Source organism: Herpailurus yagouaroundi, unplaced genomic scaffold, assembly GCF_014898765.1.
Source record: "Herpailurus yagouaroundi ecotype Mexico unplaced genomic scaffold, PumYag 77, whole genome shotgun sequence".
Taxonomy (NCBI): domain Eukaryota; kingdom Metazoa; phylum Chordata; class Mammalia; order Carnivora; family Felidae; genus Herpailurus; species Herpailurus yagouaroundi.
Window position 1 is genome coordinate 24,666,806 of NW_024412388.1, and position 8,358 is coordinate 24,675,163.

The 8,358-nt window shown below is 43.3% G+C and overlaps 1 protein-coding gene and 1 long non-coding RNA gene across 3 annotated transcripts in view; one reads left to right on the forward strand and one right to left on the reverse strand.

Annotated features, from left to right (window-relative positions):
• Nucleotides 1-255: 255 nt before the first annotated feature.
• Nucleotides 256-8,262, reverse strand: LOC121025530 (uncharacterized). Its single transcript, XR_005788089.1, has 3 exons — nucleotides 8,174-8,262; nucleotides 3,478-3,689; nucleotides 256-1,836 (listed from the first exon to the last, which is right to left on the reverse strand). It is a non-coding gene; the product is annotated as an uncharacterized LOC121025530 (long non-coding RNA).
• Nucleotides 8,196-8,358, forward strand: part of ZBTB8A (zinc finger and BTB domain containing 8A) — a 71,594-nt gene continuing 71,431 nt past the window's right edge. The window contains exon 1 of one of the 2 annotated variants that reach the window (XM_040468047.1): nucleotides 8,196-8,310. The gene's annotated coding sequence lies outside the window, so the exon portion shown is untranslated. The remainder of the gene's footprint in view (nucleotides 8,311-8,358) is intronic. The other variant, XM_040468055.1, reaches the window with a different exon arrangement.

Sequence of the window (8,358 nt, forward strand, 5' to 3'; positions counted from 1 at the left end):
GAGTTCAAACCCTGCATTGGGCTCTGTGTTGACAGCTCAGAGCCTGGAGCCTGCTCTGGATTCTGTGTCTCCCTCTCTCTCTGCCCCTCCCCTGCTCTCCCTCTCTCTCTCTCTCTCCAAAATATATTAAAAAAGAAAAAGCTATGCCAGGCATATACAAATCAAAAGAATCTAGAAGGCAATAATCCTAATATGTAATAAAATAGGACTTAACGTAAAAAACAAATCATAAAAGACAAAACATATTATGGGACATAACACAGGAAGGAGAGGAAGGATATTATAAATGCCAACTATTCCCTGTGACCAGTTTTAGAAACAAGGACTGTAGTAACTATACACATTTTCTTTCTTGGTTACAGAATATCATATTATGATTTAATGGATAAGACATGAATATTTCTCAGAGAATGATGTAGTTCTTCATGAGTCATTGGGTATTCCCTTTCACTGAGATAATGAGAATTTTTTTCTATGACAGTTGAATTATATTAGGCGGGAACATTTTGTTACTTTTTTTTTTAAATTTAAGTATGGTAAGTTTGTACAGATAACTAGTACACAAAATGATGGACTGTGGCATATACTGTGTATTAGCTCATTTAACACACTCTCCAATCCCCTTGTATTCCTTCCTATACTGCATAGGCTGGAAAGCTAAAAACTACATTTCCCAGACTCCCCTGAAGTTATTTTTCAAATAGATGCATCCTTGTGAGATTGAAATGGAGGAAAGGAGAAATGTGAGGCAAAAGCCATGGCTCTGGGTATATTAGCTATTCTTGCAAGCCTAGTTTGAAGGGGCTGGTTCTTCTAGGGCAGCTTGGCAGAGATTTCAATGTCTGTTCCCAATGTCATAGTATTAGGTGGTGGCAGCATTTGGGATCCTATGACAATAGTCACATGGTATGGTTGGGAGTTTCTCATGGTTGATGTTGTCCTGAACTTTCAGCATCTAAGCATGATTCTCTGGCCCACCGGGATATTCATAAATCGCACAATGTTGTCTAATAAAAAGCTCTTTCAGTTTAAAGTACCCTGAGTGGATTCTATTCTCTACAAGTAACAATACTGACTCTAGGAGACTGTTAGTGGTCCCTCAACATCTTTTCTTTCTTCCTTAGTAAGAGAATGTTTAACTATACATTGTAAAGACCGTATTTCCCAGATTCTCTTGCAGCTAGATGTGACCACGTGACTAAGTGCTGACCAATGGGATGTAAATGAAAGTGTGATGTGGCAGATTCCAGCAATCTTCCTTAAGTGACAGCAAATATATGCCTTTTACCCATTCTTCTCCTTTTCTCTATCTTCTTTGAGAGTTGGCGGTCCATTTTAGAATAGGAGCATTAGGGCCACAAGCTAGGTATGGTGGAACAGAAACTTGGTAAAAGGCTTGGTTCCCTGAAGGCTTCATAGAATGGAGCTCCTATACTAGCCTTGAATCATCCACCTCCAGGTTTTTTATGTGAGAGAAAAATAAACTTATGTTTTGTTGAAGCCATTGTTATTTTAGATTGTCACTCTCAGCCAAATCTAATTCAATGAATCAATGACCAATAAACCATCACCCCAATTCAGAAAATATATACCCTTCCTTTCTGCCCATTAATCCCTTGTTCATATTTAGGGATTAGGTAAAATTTTCATGTCATCCAGTCTCTCATGTGAATCCACATCTTACAGTAACTCCCAAGGGTATAGTTCCTTAAATACAGCTCCTTGAAGATGGTCCCTCTTGATCTGAAGACCCAGGAACTAAAGAGAAAAGTTATCTGTTTCATGCTTACCCAACTGGCAGTCGTGGTACATATGGGATAAGCACTATGGACATTCCTGTTCAAAAGGGATGAAAATGCAGGCACAAATCAATCACTGGTCCATAGTAATTCTGAAATCTATCTGGACAAATGTTGGAAATTCCTTGATTAGAACTCAAGGCCTGGGGTTAATCATCCATGGCTCTTGGTTCTACTCTCTGGGCTCTTGATTCTGCCCTCTGAGTCATCCTTCCTTTTGCATGGGAAACAATTCCAATTTGCAACTATGTAGTTTTCTTTAAATTTTTTTTTTTAACGTTTATTTATTTTTGAGACAGAGAGAGACAGAGCATGAATGGGGGAGGGTCAGAGAGAGGGAGACACAGAATCTGAAACAGGCTCCAGGCTCCGAGCTATCAGCACAGAGCCCGACGCGGGGATCGAACTCACCGACCGCGAGATCATGACCTGAGCCGAAGTCGGCCGCCCAACCGACTGAGCCACCCAGGCACCCCGCAACTATGTAGTTTTCACAGATTGCATTCTACCAGCAGAATTTTGGGGGTCAGAAGGTGTCTTTTCATTTTGTATTGCCTCTGATCCTTTCAGTCCAAGTGGGCAGCGTTCTTCCAAACACTTCTGAAAAACATGGGGCTCTCGCGAATCTTCTTGAAGTTCACTCCATTAGAGAAAAGGTATCCTCACAAAGTTCTTCAAGATAAACCCTTCTCTGCCTTGAGCTTCTGTTGAGGAACAGTAAGCTTAAGTTTCTTAGAATTCTACTGTTTGAGGGGCTCAGGTCATGAGCTCACGGTTCATGGGACTGAGCCCTGAGTTGGGCTCCTGCACTGACAACATAGCCTGCTTGGGTTTCTCTCTCTCCCTCTCTCTCTCTGCCCCTACCCTGCTTGCTCTCTCTCTCTCAATAAATAAATAAATAAACTTAAAAAGGAATCCAACTCTTTAAATGAGGGTCCCTGAGTCGCATCCTTAAATCTTTAAAGGGCTTTTTATCTAAATGAACAATACTCTGAGGTAATACCTTCAATCTTTCTTAGATCTTGGCAAAGGATTTTAATGCTACTCCCTTCACTTCACCTTTGGACTGTGTTTTCCTGGATTTAATATTTGCTCAGAAGCCATTTCTTAATTTTAGCACCATTTGCCACCTGGAGAGGCTAGAAATTTTCCAGAAAGTTCTGGAAACCAGAAAATTCTGGCTTCCTTTTGTCAAATAGTCCTTCCTTTACCTTATCTCTTTCCTTTCATATTTTACTACAAGTAGCAAGAAGAGACCAGGCAGCCCCTTCAACATTCTGTTTGGGAATCTCCTTAGCTAGATTACCTGATTTATTAGGTACATTTTCCACTTTTCACCTTACTGCAGGCAATAGTGCTGCTAAATTTCTGCCAACACATCACAAGGACCGCTTTTCTTTCAGTGTCCAATCAGATTTGTATGGCTTTCCTTCAAGCCCTCACTGGCAGCTTCCTCAAAGGCCATCAGGACTCTAATATTTTTTGAAAGAGTCAAGTTTCATTAACACTCATCTTTCAAAGTCCTTCCATTTTCCCCCAATGCCCAGTTCCAAAGTCACATTTTTTAGGTTTTTGTTATGGTAGCATTTTTAGGTACGACAATGTGTATAAGTTATCTATTGCTGCATAACAAATTGCCCCCACAACTTAATGGCTTAAAAGGACAAATATTAATTACTTCACAAGATTTCTGAGGGTCAGGAATCTGGAAGCAGGTTAGCTGGTTGGTCCGGCTCAGGGTCTCTTGCAAGGTTTCACTCAAGTTGTTAGCTGGGACTGCAGTCTGCTGAAGGCTTGTCTGGGGCTGGAGGATCCATTCCAAGGTGGCATACTCTCATGGCTGTTGGCAGAAAGCCTCAGTTCATCTCCATGGACACCTGAGGATACTGGCTTCTCCCAGAACAACAGATCCAAGACAGAGAAAGAACAAGCAGGAAGCTGTTTTGCTTTTATCACCAAGACTCTGAAATCACACACTATCATTTCTACTTTATTCTATTCTATAGAAGTGAGTCACTAAGTCCAGCTCACACTCATGCAGAGGGGAATTAGGATTAACGTCTTGAAGGGAACAGTGCCAAAGAATATGTAAGCATTAAAAAATCACCATGACTAGGGGCACCTGGGTGGTTCAGTTAGTTAAGCGTCTTACTTTGGCTCAGGTTATGATCTCACCGTCTGTGAGTTCAAGTCCTGTGTTGGGCTCTGTGCTGACAGCTCAGAGCCTGGAACCTGCTTCTGATCTGTGTTCCCTCTCTCTCTGCCCTCCCTTGCTCATGCTCTGTTCTCTCTCTCTCAAAAATAAACATAAAAAATTTTTTAAAACCACCATGACTATCCATGTTCTTGTCCTTGCCCTCTAGCTCCAATGGAGATAGTGGAGTTTTCACTTTTCCTATCTAGGCGCTGCTCCTCTGTTTGAGATTTTGATCTCTTTCTCCCTCAATTACACAAATTCAGCCACTATTAGTTATTCTTCTTGTATATTTAATCTCTTTTGTCTTCACGCTTTCCATTAGCATTTAAACACATTTTTAAGTCTTTTACCATATTGCCTTCTAGCTAATACCCTCTCTCTTTGCTAGTAGTTTTATTTATTTATTTATTTATTTACTTACTTACTTACTTAATTTATTTGAGAGAGAGAGAGGGAGAAGTGGGGCTCACCTGAAGCAGGGGCTCTTGCTCACCTGAAGCAGGGCTCATGTTCATCCGATGAGGGCTCACGTTTACCCGATGCAGGGCTCAAACTCACGAACCATGAGATCATGCATGATCTGGGCAGAAGGCAGATGCTTAACTGACTGAGCAACCCAGGTGCCCCTATAATAGATTTTTTTTTTTATAATGTTTATTTATTTATTTTGAGAGAGACCGAGTACAAGCTGGGAAGGACCAGAGAGAGAGGGAGACACAGAATCCGAAGCACGCTCCGGGCTGTCAGCGCACAGCCCAACACAGGGCTCAATCTCATGAACTGTGAACTCATGACCTGAGCCAAGATCAAGAGTTGGACACTTATGGGTGCCTGCGTGGCTCAGGTGATGAGCTCACAGTTCGTGAGTTCAAGCCCCACGTCGGGCTCTGTGCTGACAGCTCAGAGCCTGGAGCCTGCTTCAGATTCTGTGTCTCCCTTTCTCTGCCCCTCCCCTACTCATGCTTTCTCTCTCTCTCAAATAAAATAAACATTTAAAAAACTTAAAAAAAAAAAAGAGTTGGACACTTAACCGATTGAGCCACCCAGGAGCCCCTGCCTGCAGTAGTTTCAAAACATGTCCCCAAATTCTCTGAGATTCTTCCTGTTAAGAGATAGCAGCTAGGTCCCTTTCCGCTTGAATCTTGGTAGGTTGTGACTACTTTTCCCAATGGAATATGGCAAGTGAGGCAATGTAACTTCTGTTGATAGGTATAAAAGATCACACAGCTCCTTCCTAGTTCTCTTGGATACTCCACCTTGGTAGGCTCTCTTGTGAGAACACTTCCTCTCAGAACCCAGACGCCATGCTGCGAAAAGCCCAAGCCGCATGGAGAGGCCATGCGTAGGTGCTCCAGGTAGCAGTCCTAGCAGAGCCAGTTTTCAAGTGATCCCAATCTTGGTGCCAGGCCTGTGCGTGAAGAACCCTCCAGATGATTCCAGTTCCCAGCAGTTCGAGTCACGCCTAGCCATTTGTGTCTTCCCAGCTGAGACTCCAGACACCGTGAAACACAGACCGGTTATCCTTGCTGTCACTTGTCCAATTCTTGATCCGTGGAATCCGTCCGTAAGCATGATGATATAGCTTTCTTTTATTCCATTGAGTTTTGGGTTGGCTTGTTACACGGCACTGGAACATACCCTTTCTACCCAGCTCTCTCTAGAGTTGTCTATTCTCATTATCTCTATTTTTTTTAATCCCCTACTTATTCCTCTTATCTGGATTTTACTCCTTTCTTTCAAGTTTAAGTCTCTGAAGTCAATGATCTCGAAGTTATTAAATCTAATAGACACTTTCCTAGACAGGGTTGTTTTTTTTTTTAAGCTCATTTATTTATTTTGAGAGAAACAGAGCACAAGGTGGGTAGGGGCAGAGAAAGAAGGAGACAGACTTCCAAGCAGGCTCCACACTGTCAGCGCAGAGTCTGACTTGGGGCCCAAACTCACAAACCGTGAGATCGCGACCTGAGCCGAGATCAAGAGTTGGACGCCTATGCGACTGAGCCACCCAGGCGCCCCTCTCTTAGACTGCTAAGAGAAGTATTTAACACTATTGTTTAGTTCTTCATTTTTGAGTTACTCCTCTCCTAGTTTCTATGACACCACGCTATCCCAGGCCTTTTCCTTCCTTTCTAGTTGCTTCTTGGTGTCGTTTGCAATTTCATCTTCCTCTAACCAGCCATTGGGTGATGAAGCGGCTGCAGGTTGGTTCTAAGTCTTCTTCTTCTCTTCTCAACTTTGTATTCTCTCTCTATCCAGATCCATGGTTCTAATTCCCATCCATGTGACATCAGTGACAACACTTTATCCCTAACTATTGTATCTAGTAAGCTCTATGCCCTATGTCCAGATGCCTTCTTAACATTTTGTACCAGTCAGGGTTCTTAGTTGCACACAGACTGGCCTTGGCTGATTTAAGCAGAAATGAATGGATTAAAAGTTCCCAGAGTTCCAGGCAGAGCAGAGCACAGGGGCTGGAGTCTACACTAAGCAGGCAGAGACAATAGCCAAATCATACCACAGGGCTGGCCTGGTGAGGATACCAACAACTGCTCTCAGCAAGCAGAGACATGGCAGCTGGCACCACTGAGAGCACTAACCTTGGATAATGTGGATGCTGCCACTAACAGTCCTGCCACGACAACACCTGGAGATACTACCTTGCTGTAGCTGTTACCACTGCACGGAAAGCTTCTTTGAGGTTCCTGCTTCTTGGTGTCATAGCTCCCTCTTCAAAGTCCCTGGTGCATGCATCTGATTATCAAAGTGTAGTCCATGGGCATTGTCCTAGCTGCAGGGATTCTGGGAGAGCAAGACACTGGCACTTCCAGATTCTATTGCAGACGGCAGAATCTACCTCTCACCAATTAATCATAACGTAAGGAATTCTCCAAATATATAAACAAGTTTCAGAAGCTAGGAGGGGGAAAGAAGGTGAGGGGAAAAAAATTCCCATTTCTTCTTCCTTGGAACAGAGTTTATCACCCACCTGACGTGCTCTCTTGAGGAACAAGTTTGTAGAATGCCTTTGCATGTTTTAATGAACGAAGGCTGAAATAAAACCTTTTGCTATAAAAATGCCCAGGTCTTTCTTGGCGAGTTCTCAATGGGGATGCTTGCAGAGTACTTTGAGTACATCCAACCCTCCTTTTTGAACATGTTTCCGTTTACCTGTTCAGAATGTGAGGATATGCAGCTAAATAGCAAAACACCTCTAGAGTAATAGGTTAGTGACGTTAAGAGTTGGTTGTGGATATTCTGTATCCCTCTCATAGAACATATGATCTTCAAAATGCATAGCTAATTGTTGTTGGAACCAAGGCAATAAACTTTGCCTGATATGACTATCACGTAGGAGAGGAAGCCATCGAAAAACTAAAGGTTTTGACATTTCCCCCCCAGTTTTATTACATCATGGTGCTTTTCAGTACCTGACCCAGCATAAGGAACTAGAAACTAATCTACAGAATTCGTGTTTCTGCAGAAATCATTATTTCTGCAGTTGCAGTGAAAATTCAGTGATTTAAGATTTTTAGCAAATATTTAACCTGTTTGTACTTAGGGTCATAAATACGTCCTCGGAAAGTCTTGATGTCCAATGAATCTTTGTATTGGAAAACACAAAACCTGCTATTTTTACTACTTTTATATTTTCTCTGAACTTAAGAGAGATTTTCTCATATCTCAGACTCTCTGGGTTTTCCCCTTCAAATAAAATGCTTGCGACCTGTAGAGGTTTAGAAAAGGTTATCCCCGACCCAAACGAGTGCCTCAATAAAGGGTAAAATTCCGTGGAAATCGCTTATATTTGACGTTGCTAAACTTAAGTACAATAATGTCACATGTACTTATACAGTAATTGTGGGCACGCCTAAATCCCTCCCTCTTTCCTAAACCAAATTCTCCAGATCCTAGAAATCCAGCCCTTCTGCCCTCCGGAGGCGCCTTTCTCAACGTAAAGTACAATTTTAAAATTTAAGCTCCTGCCTAAATAATGGTTCTGTAGTCAACTGCCAGGGAACCTGGGCACCCCAGAGCCTCTGGAGGGTGCAGCGGGGTGTAGGCTAGGGCAGGGGGAGTGGGCGAAGCTGCTGGTTGGTGCCTGAAATCTGTGCGTTGCCCCTTTAATTGTGTCCCCAGCCCTCGGGCGTTTCTGTCCAACGCCCACGTCAGCAAATACCTTTTGTTTCTCTCACGTTGGGGCTACTTGTTTTAGGGCGCAAAGGAGCGGCTTCGAAAGTGGGTATTTCCCCTGCCGAAGACCAGGAATCCTCCCCGAGCCAGCGCGCGCGACCCGCCGGTGCGCCGCGGCCCGCGGTAAGTGGCTGCGCGCGGCGCGGGCGGAGGGCGGGCGGGGCGTCGGGG